The sequence below is a fragment of the Lissotriton vulgaris genome, chromosome 4_1 (assembly GCF_964263255.1).
Source record: "Lissotriton vulgaris chromosome 4_1, aLisVul1.2, whole genome shotgun sequence".
Lineage (NCBI taxonomy): Eukaryota > Metazoa > Chordata > Amphibia > Caudata > Salamandridae > Lissotriton > Lissotriton vulgaris.
Window position 1 is genome coordinate 548,206,305 of NC_141691.1, and position 17,830 is coordinate 548,224,134.

Sequence of the window (17,830 nt, forward strand, 5' to 3'; positions counted from 1 at the left end):
GCTATTTTTTCCCCAACTCTGGCGATCCTGTATATGGACTGGCTAGAGTGTACCACGATTCTCTCCAACAGCAACCCATTCCATCAGGGGTTGCACACCTGGAAACGCTACATAGACAATATTTTCCTCATCTGGGGTGGGTCCACTGATGATTTCCCGGGACTCCTACACTGGCTCAATAACAATTGCAACGGCCTCACATTCACTCTAACCCATAGTAAGACTAGCATTTCCTTCCTAGATCTCACTATCCAACATCAAGATGGGGTATTGTATATATCCCTTTTCCGCAAACCGACGGAAAGGAACACCCTGCTTAGTTATGGCAGCTGTCACCCCAGGGCTCTGAGGGACGGCCTGCCATACTCTCAATTTCTTAGATTAAGGAGAAATTGCTTTAAGAAGGAGGACTATTTCAGTGAGGCGAATACCCTATTTGATAAACTCAGAACTAGAGGCTATCCAAGGCGCCTAATTAAAAACTCTATGAAAAGGGCCTGGTATTGCCCCCGTGAGACCCTTTTGGAGCCGAAACCAAAACAAACCTCCAAAAAAATGGTATGTGTCACTAACTTTTCTACCATCTCCAATCGTGTCAAACAAAGTATAAAAAGGAATTGGCACATACTGAACTCAGGCCCACTTAACTGGGAAACTCCCCTCTTTGTGTTTAGAAAAAGCAAAAATCTTAAAGATCAGCTGGTTAGGGCAGCCCTACCAACTGTAAATGCAAAAAATACCACACTTCACGACCATTGGTCGTTACCACCCCTCCGAGATCACTCTACGTGCGGATCATGTGTTGTGTGTGATTTTTCAATAGACTGCAAAGAGTTTGTATACAAAGAAGTGAAGAATGAATTAAGAACCTTTACTAACTGTAATAGTTGCAACATCATCTATGCTATCTTTTGTCCCTGCAACTTAATTTATGTGGGCCAGACCAAGCAGAAAATCGAGCTGCGAATATCTCAACATCGAAGTCGGATCCGGTGAAAAACACCTAATGCTCCTTTGGCCGAACATTTTGTCAACAAAGGGCACACGGAAAATGAAGTCCGCTGGACTGTGATTACTCAAGTCATCATCCCACCCAGGGGCGGTGACTTGACTCGAATGCTCAACAGAGAAGAGCTTAAATGGATATTGAAAACAGACAGTTTGAACTCTGGATTGAACCTTCAAGAGGAATGGACTGCCCTAATTTAAAATCTGAATTGCAATCTTGAACCTGAAAATCCTGACCTGGTTTGAATAGTCGCTTACATTGTTTTTCCTGTGTAACTTTTTCTCGAAACTTAAGGTATTGTGTTTTTAAACTTAAATTTTAACATTAAGTCACTTTCACCGTGCACCACCGCCTAGTTTAAGTGCACTCTGCCTCCCCCAGTATGGCCGCTTAGTTACCTGTCCGCCATTTATTTTTATGCTCCGGCACGCCCCATGACCATAGACCAATCGGCTTCCCTCCACTCACTTTTCACTCCTCTCCTCCTTCAACCGAGCACGCCAGGGAACAGACTGAACTATCGACTGACCCGGTAAGTTCCAAGCAGCCCATAGCTCTCCAACATCCTCCTTGCTTAAGCCGCATTATTCTGATGGCTTTTGCTTTCTGACAGGTAGTATCCTGGCGCCGTCGGATTACGCTGTTGTAACGCGGTCTAAACGCGCCTGATTCTGGTAAGAAGTATCTCACGGCCACCCGCATTCACTCAACCCCATTTTTTGGTCCACCCTCCTCTAACAACCTTCCCAATTTACAGGGCTGCCGAACTGAATACAGGCTACACTTCCTTGCTGGTCACGTACCAGTGCACTGCCCTGGTAAGCCTGGTTTTAATTTTCACAAAGCACTCCTCGCAACGAGGTTAATCACTTCTTGTAAACTACCCGCACTTGCCGCTCTGGCGTTCGTTAAGCGCTCTTGGTATCACTCTAATAGCCAGTCTCGCTGCGCCTCCCACCATATAGGCACGGTCTAGTAATTCTCACCTCTCACAGCATCGCGATTCAATGCTCGCACTAGCCGTTCGTGTTCTCGTCATCAACTGAAGAGCTAGCACCACTGTAGAGGAATGACAGAGGAAGATCGTCTTCGTTCTGCCTGAACACTGGCACTTGTAATAAATCCATTCCTTGCTTGTTCACCACATCGGCACCACTTCGGCCTCCTTGCACAATTTCGGATCAATCGAAGCCACTTTTTAAAGCGACACCACCACTGAAAACCTTCACTTGATTATGAAAAGAAAGATTGTCTTAACTGTAAATAAGCCAATAGGGTCACCTCTCACCGTAAGTCACTTGATTAAGTATATTGATTACTTTATGTCTCTGTATTTAAATGTATATATCTTTCTCTCTATCTCTTCCTTAGGCAATTAGAGGCTAAGTAACGTTAAGGCATTAATTGAATGTCCTGATGATGGTCCCCATGATTAAGTAGGGGGACCGAAACGCCGTCGACCTGTCTAGCACCCTATACAAAACTTGATTTCTATGTAATGTAATGGTGCTTTATTGATACTTCTGTACAACTGGATTTTAAACAGAAAACGTTTGTTTGCCTTAAAAAGCCCTTCTATGTTCGTAATTTACCTTCAGTATTTGATCTGTTAGTGTTTGGGCACAGGCTTGTGTACCACACTGGTGAATAGTTGAAGGTATTCTTTCTGTATGGATCATTTGTTCATTGAGTAAACTTAAAAACCTCTGTCCGGCTGGACATGTCGCTCCAAATATAGATTTGATTCTGTCTATATTTATTGTCTCATATACTCTTGAATGTATGGGACCGCTGTTGTTCTGAAAAGTATGTTCCCCGAGGTCCCCTGCTGACTGAATTGGGGTCCCTTGTTGTTGGTAATAGGACAGAGCATTTGAGCAAATCAAACACTCACCCCCAGTCAATTAATATGGGTTTAATCCATCACCATTCTTTAGCTCACTCCACCACCCCAGTTCAGACATGGCCATATGCAGATCAGTCTGACCCTGTGCCTCACTGGAACAGTCCAGCCCGAGCTGCCAAGCCATGTCTTCTCTGGACCGGAAACAAGCATCTTGGGACCGGTTTGGCGTTTATAACCCTCATCAGCCAGGCTATCTTGAATCCAGTGGAAAAAGTGAGCAAGGGGCCAACGTCTGGGCCTACCCTTCCAACTTAGGGCGAACAAAGCGATACCAAAGGGGATGATGGACGGAGCGTTTGAGCACATCAAACACTCACCTTTCAGTCAACTGATACCTCACCATTCTTTAGCTCACTTCACCAACCCAGTTCAGATATGGCCATATGCAAATCAGTCTGACCCTGTGCCTCATGGGAACAGTCCAGTCCGATCTGCCAAGCCATGTCTTCCCTGGACTGAAAACAAGTATCCTGGGACCGGTTTCATGTTCATAACCCTCATCAGCCAGGCTACCTTGAATCCAGTGGCAAAGTGAGCAAGGGACCCACGTCTGGGCATACCCTGCCAACTTAGGGCGAACAAAGCGATACCAAAGGGGATGATAGACTGAGCGTTTGAGCAAATCAAGCACTCACCCCCAGTCAACTGATCTGGGTTTAACCCATCACCATTCTTTAGTCACTCCACCACCCCAGTTTAGTCATGGCCATATGCAAATCAGTCTGACCCTGTGCCTCATGGGAACAGTCCAGCCCGAACTGCCAAGCCATGTCTTCCCTGGACCGGAAACAAGCTTTCCCTAATATCTGCAGGCAGGGAAAGAGATGACACCTCTGCTTCCTGTGAGGGGGAGCACTTTAACAGCTCCCGCCAGCTGGAAATGGAATGTTTGCTTTAGCTTGGCAGGAGTTGTGAGCTCCTGCCAAGCTAAAGCAAACAGCTATGTCCCGGGGGGGATGGGGGAGCGGGGGTAATACTGTCATAAGATCGATTTTTTTTTATTATCGACTTACAGTAATATCGAGTTTTAAATATCGTAGGGCCAGAATATTGATGTCAGGAATATCGGTGACCAGAATATCGACCTTAAGGTAAGTAATATCTTTTTTGTATATCGAAGTAAGTAATATAAAAGTAAGTAATATCGGTAGCAACAATATTGTTGTTAATAATATTGATATGTATATTAGTATTATGTATTTTAGAATGTATTTTATATGTATGTGGTTAACATTTTTTGCACAGTTTTTAAATTATTTTTAGATATATGTGTTAGATGTTTAGAAATTAGTAATTTTTTTTAAGTAAATTTTGCGTTTTAGTATCAGAGCGGGCTGTGGGTTTATAGGGGAATAGGGTGGGAAGTCATTAAATTATAATAATTAATTCCTTTTTTTTGTATTGATTATTCATTTATCGTTAAATAATTATGAATTGCTAATTAATTTCTATTAATTGATTAATTCATAATTATATTAATGATACATTTTTATTTATTTTATTGATTGCTATTGTTAAATAATGTGATGATTAAATATTAATTGGTAATTAATTTATATTAAGTGATTCATTCATAATTAAATTGAATGTGTTATTTTTTATGTGTAGCGGGTTGTGGGTTTATAGGGGAGTAGGGTGGGAAGTAATTTAATTATAATTAATGAAACAATGTTTTTGTATTTTTTATGATTATTAATTTATTGTTATTTCATTATTAATTGGTAATTATTTTTCTGAATTGATTAATGTATAATTATATTCGTTATAATTAATGTAATAATACTTTCTATTTATTGCTACTGTTAAATAATTTAATGTTCATTAATTATTAATTGGTAATAAATGTGTATTAATTGATTAATTGCTATTTAAATTAATTGTGTTCTTGTATTATGTGTTGTGTGTTGTGGATTTAAAGGGGAATAGGGTGGGAAGGAATTTATTATAATTAAATACATTTTATATTTTATTAATTTGTATTGATTATTAATGTATTGGTATTTAATTATTAATTGGCAATTCATTTTTATTAATTGATAATTTAATGAACTGTGCTATTTTGTATGTGTAATGGCTAGTGTGTTTATAGGGGAATAGGGTGGGAAGTAATTTAATGTTATTTAAGTAAATATTTAGTTAATTTTATTGGTATTCATTATTAATATTTTTGTTAATTAATTATTTATATGTAATTTGAAAAAATATTTAATGAGTACGTCTGTTCATTTAACTCCTATGCTAGCCTACATTTTCCACGCTGTTACACTCACTGGAGCTGGAATAGTAATTTTGAACCTAACGCTATCCAACACTTTCCCTGATGTTGCACTGACTTGAGGAGGAATAGTAATTTTAACCTCTACGCTATCCAACATTTTCCACTACTGTTGCACTCACTAAAGTAGGAATAGTAATTTTAACGTCTACGCTATCCAACACTTTCTCTACTGTTGGACTCACTGGAGTGGGAATAGTAATTTTTACACATAAGGTATCCAACACTTTCCCTACTGTTGCACTCACTGGAGTGGGAATAGCAATTTTTACCCCTACGCTATCCACCACTTTCCCTAATGTTGCACTGACTGGACTGGGAATAGTAATTTTCACCTCTACGCTAACACTTTCCCTACTGTTGCACTCACTGGAGTGGGAATAGTAATTTTTACCCCTACCCTATCCAAAACTTTCCCTTCTGTTGCACTCATGTGAGTGGGAATTTTAATTCTTACCTCTACGCTATCCAACACTTTCCCTAATGTTGCACTGACTGGAGTGGTAATAGTAATCTTCACCTCTATGCTATCTGACACTTTCCCTACTGGTACACTTTATGGAGTAGGAATAGTAATTTTTACCCCTACACTATCCAACACTTTCCCTACTGTTGCACTCATTGTAGTGGGAATGTCATTTTCACCTCTACGCTATCCAACACTTTCCCTAATGTTGCATTGAATGGAGTGGGAATAGTAATTTTCACCTCAACGCTATCTAACACTTTCCCTACTGTTGCACTCACTGAAGTAGGAATAGTAATTTTAACCTCTACGCTATCCAATACTTTCTCTACTGTTGCACTCACCGGAGTGGGAATAGTAATTTTTACCCCTACAGTATCCAACACTTTCCCTACTGTTGCACTCACTGCAGTGGGAATAGTAACTTTTACCCCTACGCTATCCAACACTTACTCTACTGTTGTACTCAATGGAGTAGGAATAGTAATTTTTACCCCAACACTATTCAACAATTTCTCTACTGTTGCACTCATTCGAGTGGGAATAGTAATTTTTACCTCTACGCTATCCAACACTTTCCCTAATGTTGCACTGACTGGAGTGGGAATAGTAGTTTATACTCTACGCTATCTAACACTTTCCCTACTGTTGCACTCACTGCAGTGGGAATAGTAATTTTTACCCCTACGCTATCCAACATTTACTCTACTATTGTACTCAATGGAGTAGGAATAGTAATTTTTACCCCAACACTATTCAACAATTTCTCTACTGTTGCACTCATTCGAGTGGGAATAGTAATTTTTACCTCTACGCTATCCAACACTTTCCCTAATGTTGCACTGACTGGAGTGGGAATAGTAATTTATACTCTACGCTATCTAACACTTTCCCTACTGTTGCACTCACTGGAGTAGGAATAGTAATTTTAACCTCTACGCTATCCAACACTTTCTCTACTGTTGCACTCACTGGAGTGGGAATAGTACTTTTTACCCCTACGCTATCCAACACTTTCCCTACTGTTGCACTCACCAGTGACAAAAAACCCGGATTGATAAATAGAAAGGGGCACTGAGTCCGTAATACCAGCCAATTGAATCTGAACTCCCATCAAGTTCATGAATGGACATTCCATCAAAATGAACTATATTGCTTTATAGGCATTTCCTCTGAGGATGCTAAATAGGACTATCCTACAAGTAACTACTGACCAAGGAGATATGTATAACATTGAGCTGAAAATGATTGCCTTGATTTGAAATAGTGTCGCTAACTGTATAATATTAATTGCATATGCTACAAACTACAATACTCTCTGAGCCGTTATGAAATAATGTATCTGTGAAAGGAAAAATGTTAATGAAATGCTTTTAAACTACCAGACCCATAATGCATCATAACGTGCTAATAGGCTTTACTGGTATAAATATTGAAACAGAAGTAGGACAAATGTTTTATACTGTGACCAAGACCTGCCGGTCGAAACGCGTAGGTGGAGGAGAGTGCTGTTACTGGCAGTGGCTTTATTGAATTCAACCTGTTATTTACAAATCTGGGCGAGTGCAAGCATAATTTTTCGATGGTGGATATATATATACATATATATATATATATTCACTGAAAAAACCATAGGTTTGACACTAGTCATAGTTAGCTGGAAATTTTAGTGACATAAAACCATTGAAATTCCCACGTTATGGTTAGTTGGACTCACTATAACTTGCGCGCCTGCAATGCACTGCTGATGACGTCACATATTACATCACTCATGACATGGTCAGTGACATCACTCATGACATCACTGATGACACCATCCAGTGAATGTGAGTCTTTCTGAAAAATAAATATGTTTTATATATGTATTTGTAAAGGACGATAAAAGAATAAATGGTTAAATAAGTGTTTAAATGGATGTTTTTTCTAAAAAAGAATTGATTGGTTAACTGCCTTATTAAGTGTATCTTAGTTAATACATATATTAGCGAGTAACTTTTAAATATTGTAATATATGTATCAGTGTTTCACTTTGTGTATAAGTGGCTGCATGGGTTGGTGACCGACTCACTGTTTGTATGTGTTTTGAAGACAGCTAGTATATGTGAGTATTGATGTATATAATTGCGTATATGTGAGAGTGAGAGATTGAAAGAGTTCCTGTTTAAATAAGTATGTCTTTCTATAAGTGATTGTTTAAGAGAGTAAGTATGTGTAAGTTTCTTTAGAAGTAAGGTGGTAGTGGGTGTATAGCTGTATATGCAAATAAATGGATGTTCAATAGTTTATTTGCATGTGTGAGTAACTTTTGGATGACTGTCGGTGTATAACAGGATGTATAGGTGTATCACTACATATGATGAGTGAGTATATGTATGAGTGACTATATTGAACTGTTGGTGAATGAGTGGATGTGTATATAGATGGTGGAATCACTGAATTGGTTGTTGTAACTGGTATGGGTATCTCCATTTTTTTGAAAATGTTAGTTTCTATTTTTGAATATGTGTTTCAAGGGCTACATTACACTGAAAGGAGGTCTGTCACTCTGTCACAAGGATGGTGTCATCAGTGATGTCATGAGTGATGTCACTGACCATGTCATGAGTGATGTAATATGTGACGTCATCAGCAGTGCATTGCAGGCGCGCAAGTTATAGTGAGTCCAACTAACTATAACGTGGAAATTTCAATGGTTTTATGTCACTAAAATTTCCAGCTAACTATAACTGGTGTCAAACCTATAGTTTTTTCAGTGAATTTAATAGGTTTTTTAAATGCAAATTCCTAACTATAACTGGTGTGAAACCTATGGTTTTTTCAGTGAATTTCATAGGTTTTTTAAATGCTAATTCCTTTCTATATCGAGTTTGTAACCTACGATTTTTTTTTAATTTGCTGTTTTGTGTGAGTATTAATTAGTATTATTTTTTTTTATAAAATTTAAAAAAAAAAAAAATGTAATCATTTTTTCTTGGGGCGCTCTGGGTCCGCGCACCGGTAAGCTCTCCGGAAAGCGCACCCAGAGCGCTACTTCCATTTGTGTAAAAAAATATGAATGAAAAGTAAATAATAACGCTAAACATTTAGTACCATACATATAAAAGCAGTTTTTTTGAATAATGAAATGAAAATAATTTAGCATTTCCGTGAAACTATGAAAACGTCACTTTGGCGCGCCGCGTAAGCGCCCCCGGAAGCGCATACGTTCGCACCGCGTATGCGCCCTGGGGAGCTCCTAAGTTCGCGCCGCGTATGCGCCCCTGGAAGCACTCCGGTGCGCGCAGCGTCAGCGCATCAAGTCATGTGACCTTAAAATAACACTTTTCATTGGTTGCTAACAGTTTTTTTTTTTACAAAGAATGAAATCCCCACCCATTTCCTTCACTTCTTCTTTCACTTTTGTGACTGAAAGACCTGCTTTTTTGCTCTTGGATCTTTCTTGCATAATCAAGGCTGCCAGACAATCCAGCAGTGAAGATGAGCCTGAATTCATTGATAAAGAGCCTCCTCAACCAAAGGTAAAAGAGCATTTCATCTGGAATTTTTTTTCCATACCAGATGACCAGAAGAAGGTGAATGCTCCAAAAGTGGAGTGCAGGATCTGCCACAGAGTTCTGTCACAGGGTGACCCCACAAAGAAATATTCTTTTGGGAACTCCACAATGCTTCGCCATGTGGAGAGGAGGCACCCCCAGAATTTTGCCTGGGAAAGTGTCAGGGCTCTGGCACAAGAGGTTCCCAGTGATGGGGCCTCTACATCCACCGGAGGAGCAACGACTTTAGTGAGGGGGCAATCGCAGGAGCTGTTTCCAAACATTCAGCCTGGATTCAACAAAGGCGTCCTGAAATGCACATACTGCGATCAACTACTTACCTTTGGGGAGCAAAGTGTTCTGCTCATGGTTCGAGCATTGGAGAACCATCGCTGCCGTTCCCAGCCCTAATTTTGTTTTTTTTTTTGCTCCTGTTGAGCAGTTTCCATTCCCTGTTTTTGTTTTTGTTCTAAAAAAAGAAAAAAGAAGAAAAAAAAGTTATTTTCAGAACTACCTCCAATTCTCATCAAAGAGCTATATTCTTAAAAAAATGAAAAAGAGTAAGTAAAGTGGAGTGCATTGATAATGGAAAGGAAAATGAGTAAGAAAGAACAGAAAGGTATGAGAGGAGAAAGGAAGTGAAGTAGGGGGACTGAAAGAAGGTGAGTGTTGGGAAGGAAAGTAAGGAGAAGGAGAGTGAACATGGGGAATGGAACTAATATATATATATATATTACCTACTGGCAGTCGCCAGTAGGTATATATAGTTAGGATTTTTTCTCTATGGGATTTTTGAAAATTCTATGTCTAATAACTTTGGTGTTTGTGGACGGAATTGGCTGAAATTTTCAGGAAAATGGCACATTTTGTTTCTGAGCAGCTCCTGAAAATTTGGGGGGGTTCGTCAAGGGGGGGCCGAGAAAAAAGGGGGGTCCCAAAACGCGTTTTTCCCATGTTAATTTCCATAGGGCGGTTGGCCTCACTTTTAGCTCGAACGGCTGAATGGATTTGCATGAAACTTGGCAAAATTGTAGGGACTGATAGCCCGATGTGCCTTTGCTAGGTCTCAATATATGTGCTCCAGTGGATTTTGATAAATTAACGTATCAAAAAATATATATATCTGTGACAGCGTCCCGGGTAGCACTCCGGTTCGCGTACTTTTCGAGTAACGGAACTTTGCGAAGCGAAGCTGATTGGCTCTTCGGTGTCTGTCAACATTCTAAACAGTCCGGAGCGGCCGCCATCTTGTCTCTCGGTAGGATCGAGAGACAAGAGGAGGCCAAAACAAAGGGGGAAATGACCATAAGGGGGCATAGTAGATCCTCCCTGACCCCCTATTGCGTTATCAATAGTGTTGTCCGTATTCCCAGTCAGTACCCTTCCCCGCCCGCCATGTGCACAAAGACCGCATACATCCCCCATAACGTCAAGGCTAAGTAACTAGAACGTCATAAGGAGTTGCAAGTCGCTCCCATACTGGCGCCATTTTGGTCGAGGTCAGGCAGGTTCAGAGTATAGTTCAATGTCTCCAATAAGTAGCGGCAGGACCAGAATCCCTTTCGGCAGTTTTGGCTTCGTCATTACGAGCACTAGAAAACAAGACATTCTGGGCAGTATCACCCTTGACGCAACCCTTTATTGTACAAGATGGTGTCTTTCAAAAGCCAGGGGTATAGGAGTATGTAACAAGCGAGCCATTTAATTGAAAAAACTAAACGTGACAAACAGTTGTAGGATCAGTGAAGGTTGATTTTTTAATTGAAAGTATAACAGAATCAGTTACAATAAAATCCTTCATACGCACACCATGGGCGAGTATCATGGGTAACATTACTTCGAAGCTTTATTAATACAATAATCAATAATGAAAAATCGACATTAATAGGGTTGTCCATATTCCCAGTCAGTACCCTTCCCCGCCCGCCATGTGCACAAAGACCGCATGCATCCCCCATAACGTCAAGGCTAAGTAACTAGAACGTCATAAGGAGTTGCAAGTCGCTCCCATACTGGCGCCATTTTGGTCGAGGCCAGGCAGGTTCAGAGTATAGTTCAATGTCTCCAGTAAGTAGCGGCAGGACCAGAATCCTTTTCGTCAGTTCTGGCTTCGTCATTACGAACACTAGAAAACAAGACATTCTGGGCAATACCACCCTTGGGGCAGCCCTTTATTGTACAAGATGGTGTCTTTCAAAAGCCAGGGGTATAGGAGTATGTAACAAGCGAGCCATTTAATTGAAAAAACTAAACGTGACAAACGGTTGTAGGATCAGTGAAGGTTGATTTTTTAATTGAAAGTATAACAGGATCAGTTACAATAAAATCGTCTATACGCACACCATGGGCGAGTATCATGGGTAACATTACTTCGAAGCTTTATTAATACAATAATTAATAATGAAAAATCGACATCAATAGGTTTGTCCGTATTCCCAGTCAGTACCCTTCCCCGCCCGCCATGTGCACAAAGACCGCATACATCCCCCATAACGTCAAGGCTAAGTAACTAGAACGTCATAAGGAGTTGCAAGTCGCTCCCATACTGGCGCCATTTTGGTCGAGGCCAGGCAGGTCCAGAGTATAGTTCAATGTCTCCAGTAAGTAGCGGCAGGACCAGAATCCTTTTCGGCAGTTCTGGCTTCGTCATTACGAGCACTAGAAAACAAGACATTCTGGGCAATACCACCCTTGACGCAGCCTTTTATGTTACAAGATGGTGTCTTCCATTCAGAAAATATTGTTGGCAGCATTTTGAAAGGAAAGATAAACAGCCGTTCTCCTAGTGAGTCTCACATTGTTACATTTATGAAGAATGTTGAAGAGTAGTATGTTGAAAATCTGAAGCCATCGTTCTACAAACTCTCAACCAGCCTTGGATGGAAAAATCCTGAAGAATGTACAAACTGAAAACCAGTTTTTGTTTGCATAGCATCAGCAGCAACACTTGAGTCAGCTTTGTGTGAAGCCGCCATCTTGATCCAATCAATACCGTCCCCTTGCACACATTCAGGGACCAGGCCGCAGGACGTGTCTTCAGGTCAAACGGATTGTGGGACAAGGTCCAGAATGGAAGAGTCACCAAAAGGCAAAAAGTTCCGCCGGACCCCGGGAGCCGGCCGCCTATGTCGGGGGCGATCTCAGGCCACACCAGGGCAACAAGACTTGGGGAGGGGGCAGGAGCCAAGCGCCCCCTCCCAGTCCGCGCCACCACACCGCCTCTTGGGGGCCTTCGTCAAGCGGTTTAGGGAGGCACCGCATCACATTGCTTTCCAATGCAGTCAGGTCCTCAAACAGCCCCCACTTACACTCACCTATGAAAATCTTACTATTGATGCTTGACTGAGACCAAGGAGATCAGAGTGCATGTCTGTGTAAGGTGATGTACCTCTGGGGAGACAAGGTCCAGAATGGAAGAGTCGCTGTATCGCAAGAGTGGGTGAAATTTAGCTGGATGGCGGGTGAGATGCTGTAATAGCAAGAGCAGGCGCAACTCAGCTGGCCAAGAGAGACTTGGGGAGGGGGCAGGAGCCAAGCGCCCCCTCCCAGTCCGCACCACCACACCGCCCCTGTGGGGCCTCCGTCAAGCGGTTCAGGGAGGCACCGCAGGCAGCCGTTCTTCAGATCAGTGGCTCTCACCGGCAAGGCTCCCCTCCTTTAGCAGCGATCGTTGGCGCTGTGGTTGCGGCCGGAGGCTCCGCCTAGTCAACGCCCCGGCCTCTCCATGTCGTAGGCCGCAAGAGTAATCGCAACTCAGCTGGCCGAGAGAGACTTGGGGAGGAGGCAGGAGCTAAGCGCCCCCTCCCAGTCCGCGCCACCACACCGCCCCTGGGGGGCCTCCGTCAAGCGGTTCAGGGAGGCACCGCAGGCAGCCGTTCTTCAGATCAGTGGCTCTCACTGGCAAGGCTCCCCTCCTTTAGCAGCGATCGTGGCGCTGTGGTTGCGGCCGGAGGCCCCGCCTAGTCAACGCCCCGGACTCTCCATGTCGTAGGCCACAAGAGTGGGCGCAACTCTGCTGGCCGAGCGAGTAATACCGTCCCCCTGCACACATTCAGGGACCAGGCCGCATTGCGAGGGCACCGCAGGACGTGTCTTCAGGTCAAACGGATTGTGGGACAAGGTCCAGAATGGAAGAGTCGCTGTATCGCAAGAGTGGGTGAAATTTAACCGGATGGCGGGTGAGATGCTGTAATAGCAAGAGCAGGCGCAACTCAGCTGGCCGAGAGAGACTTGGGGAGGGGGCAGGAGCTAAGCGCCCCCTCCTAGTCCGAACCAATGAAAAGTGTTATTTTTAGGTCACATGATCTAGCCTTACATCATTAGGAACCCAAAAGTGAAATGAACCAATGAAAAGTTTTATTAACAAGTCACATGACCTGTTATGCTTACGTTACGCGCTCCGCGCCGCGCCCCGGATCGCTTCCGGGTAGCTGCTTTTCGCGCCTCGCGCACCGGAGCACTTCCGGGTGCTCTAACGCGGCGCGTCATATGACAGAAGGGACAGGCAACAAGAACCATCAGTCAAAGAGGGGAGGGCAAGTTCTTCTCTACCGGGTCACGTTGGGGCTCCACCGGAAGTGATCAAATTGGTAGTCTACAGTGTTTCTGGATGTTTCAGACTGAAGCTGGCGTCAGCATGAGAGCACCACCATCTCGTGACTCCGTCGTGACCATTCCGCAAGCAATCATGGCAGTCGCTCCCCACCGTAAGTCTGCGGGAGTCGGGGGCCCCGGTGACTCTTGTAGAATCTTCAAGGCTGAGGGGACACTTTTGGGAATGGGGCCCATGCCCTAGCAGTCAAGCGTCCGAGTTCCAGGGTTGCCCAGAGCCATCCTTGCAGGCCAGGCCCAAGTCTGTGGAGTCGACCGCCATTTCCTGAGCTCCGTGGCAGCCACCTCTCGCTGTACTGCAAGAGTGGGTGCAATTCATCCGGATGGCGGGTGAGACGCTGTAATAACAAGAGCAGGCACAATTCAGCTGGCCGAGCGAGGCCCTGTGCCGCAGGAGCGGGCGCAACTCAGGTGGCCGAGTGAAGCGCTGGGGTATAGCTGATAAACCTCCACCTGGGGAGGTGGGGGAGGCTCGTTCGTGCCGCCTCTCCCTTTCAGTGCACCCCATGCCGTCAAGCGTCCGAGTTCCAGGGTTGCCCAGAGCCATCCTTGCAGGCCAGGCCCAATTCTGTGGAGCCGACCGCCATTTCCTGAGCTCCGTGGCAGCCGCTTGTCGCTGTACTGCATGAGTGGGTGTAATTCATCCGGATGGCGATAACAAGAGCAGGCACAATTCAGCTGGCCGAGCGAGGCCCTGTGCCGCAGGAGCGGGCGCAACTCAGGTGGCCGAGTGAAGGCTGGGGTGTAGCTGAGAAACCTCCACCTGGGGAGGTGGGGGAGGCTCGTTCGCACCACCTCTCCCTTTCAGTGCATCCCACGCCGTGTCCTGGCGCAGGTATATGTGATGGTTGGACCAGGGCACCGCAGGACGTGTCTTCAGGTCAAACGGATTGTGGGACAAGGTCCAGAATGGAAGAGTCACCAAAAGGCAACAAGTTCCGCCTGACCCTGGGAGCCGACCGCCTATGTCGGGGGCGATCTCAGGCCACACCAGGGCAACAAGACTTGGGGAGGGGGCAGGAGTCAAGCGCCCCCTCCGAGTCCGCGCCACCACACCGCCCCTCAGGGGCCTCCGTCAAGCGGCTCAGGGAAGCATCGCAAGCAGCGGTTCTTCGGGTCAGTGGCTGTTAGCAGCGATCGTTGGCGCTGTGGTTGCGGCCGGAGGCCCCGCCTAGTCAACGCCCCGGCCTCTCCATCTCGTAGGCCGCAGAGTAGTCGGGGAGAAACCCCGGGAACGGCGGCATGCATTTGGATCGATGTTGCAGCAGGCTGCCATGTAAATAGTTATTTAATAAAACGTTTTACCCTGTTACTTTGCTGGTGTGTTGTATATATTTATAATATTTGAATAGGGTTTGTCGTTGTTTTGGGCGGGGTGGGCGGCGGAGCCGAGCTGTCTTGCAGCCATCATGGCGTCGAGCTCAGTTCCTCTCACTAGTTTCATATTTCTCATGAGGGGTTGTTCCTAATGTTTCTATTTTAGCGAGGTCAAAAAGAGATCCCATTAGTGGCCTACTGATTTTGCTTGATTCCTTTTGTTGTTCCTAACGATTTTTAACTATCTGCAAAGACTAAACAGAGTATTGCGACTCTGTGCTTGTTTGTAAATAGAGAATGAACCAAAGAGAACCAATTCTAAAACAGTAAATGCTTGGATAACAATAAATCAAATGGAGAGGGAAGCAGGCACGACGGATTACAACGGGGGCAAAGGCCTGCGTTACCTACCCTTCACTATCTGCAAAGAGAGAATACTCCTAAAAGAAAAGAGGGGGGAGGGAGGGGGGGGCAGCGTTCAAAGCACATCAGCGTGCATAGACACGAAAATGTTTTTACCTACCACGTACTTGACATTTTAAAGCTTTTGATATTTGCTATTAAAAAACCATTGAAATTCACTGAAAAAACCATAGGTTATAGACCATATATAGTTAGGAATTAGCATTTACAAAACCTTGAAAATTCACTGAAAAAACCATGGGTTATAGACCATATATAGTTAGGAATTAGCATTTACAAAACCTTATTTTACTCACACAAAACCATTGAAATTCCATATATAGTTAGTTGCACTAACTATATATCGCGCACCCGCAATCCACTGCTGATGATGTCACATATTACATCATTCATGACATGGTCAGGGACATCACTGATGACATCACTGATGACAACTCAAATGACATCACTGACAACATCACTAATAATATCATTCATGTGATAATACAATGAACCTTTTCGGACTCTAATATAACCTTAGATACAATCACAGATTGTTTACAGTGTTGGGCACTGAGGAAGGCAATCATGCCAAAATGCATCCGCCGCCGCTGGGACTTTCAATAAAGGTGTTTCCTGCTTCGAATTCCCCTTGTGGCCTCCGATCTTTTCTTGCTAAGGATTTTCAGTCATATGTTCTGCGCTTCCTGGCTACGCAGTACGGAAGGCCCTGCAGCATTAAGAGACTCAGGATCTTGGTGGCATCCCGCTGCTTGCAGCGTTTTTCGCAACCGAGGAATCGATATTCTTGAAGTCCGCTAGGAGCTGCAGGCGGTTGTGAGTGGGCTGAGGTATTTTATCTTGACGGGGGCGCGGTGTCTTCATTTTGACTGCCCCTACTCATATACTATCCTGCAGGGACTGGTGCAGCAGATCGAGGGGACCCAAGGCAGTTTTTAACCCACCGACTCACCTGGAATACTTGCACCGACCCTTTGGTTCTCCCAACTCCCCCATGCCACCAACTCGGCAACGCCAATACAGTGCCTGCTGGGACATGTGGTTTGCAACAATCAACACAAACTTTTTATTGGTGAGCAGACAGCGTTAGGGGGAGGGGACCCAGGTGCATGTAGGTATTTTACTCAGGAGGAGAACATTAGGGAGGAGACCTTTACAGTGTTGGGCGCTGAGGAATCCAAGGAGGGATTACTTGCAGGCACAGACCACAACAGAAATGTCTTCAAGAAGGTATGTGAGCTGGTTTTAGGGTTCCAAAGTACAGTTTATTCTTCACCCAAATTGAACAGACAAGTGTCCGCCAATAATCTGACACATAGGTGCCGATTCCGATCTCACTCAGAATGGCTCCGAACGCGATCTGGGTGGGAAAACTATGAGCCGCACGTGTGTTTTCTGACCGACTCGTACACCTGTACGAGCGAACAAGTATAATGCGGGAAACATGAAATCGCCAACCGAGACGTTTCCGGGTCGAGATCACTCCGTACGTGTTGGCTGTAAGTGAACCGTGCCGTGGAATAGAGGTGATTTCCGACCGAGCACGATTCGGATAGTGGATCGAGATGGAGTTCCCGACATGTAAAAGCTCCGGGAAGCGGACTTCCAGGGGTCTGTGCCAGACCCCCTTTACCCATAGCCTTATGAGTCAGTCACAGGGGTACCCAAGGGTCCCCCAACACGTGCATGTACGGTGCGGGTGCCACAGACCCGTCCCCACTTCAGGGGCCGCTCTTTTGCACAATGTACCTTTTTTGTCAATGACAGCCTATGTATGCATCATACAACAGGCTCCCATTGACTTCAATGGGGCTCCGAGCGACCTGTGTCTGTAAGCGTGTGTTCGTATCATAATCTGACACTGCGTAGCCCCCCTTCCCTTGGCCGATTTTTGCTCCGGGTACCCCATCCCCGGGACCTGCCCTTTATTTATTTTAATGGAAGTGGGGCCACAAGGCCCCCCTCCTGAGGCCAATTTCAGCCCTGGGCACCTTACCCATAGGGGCCAGGCCTTTATTAATGTTTTAAAAAAATAGGAAGGTGAATTAGCACTGGGGGGGTGGTCATCCCTGGGGCAGTGGTGGCCGTGAGGCCCCCTGCATTTCAGTGAATAAGCCTGGGATGGTGGCAGTCCCTGGCTGAGTGGGGGTGCTGGAGCCCCCTCACCCATTAATATTTAATATAGCCCCGGGGAGTTGGCAGACCCTGGGGCTGCAGGGGAGCCATGTACCCCCCCCCACATTTCTTTTCACATCAGCCCCGGGAAGGTGGCAATCCCTGGGGCTGAAGG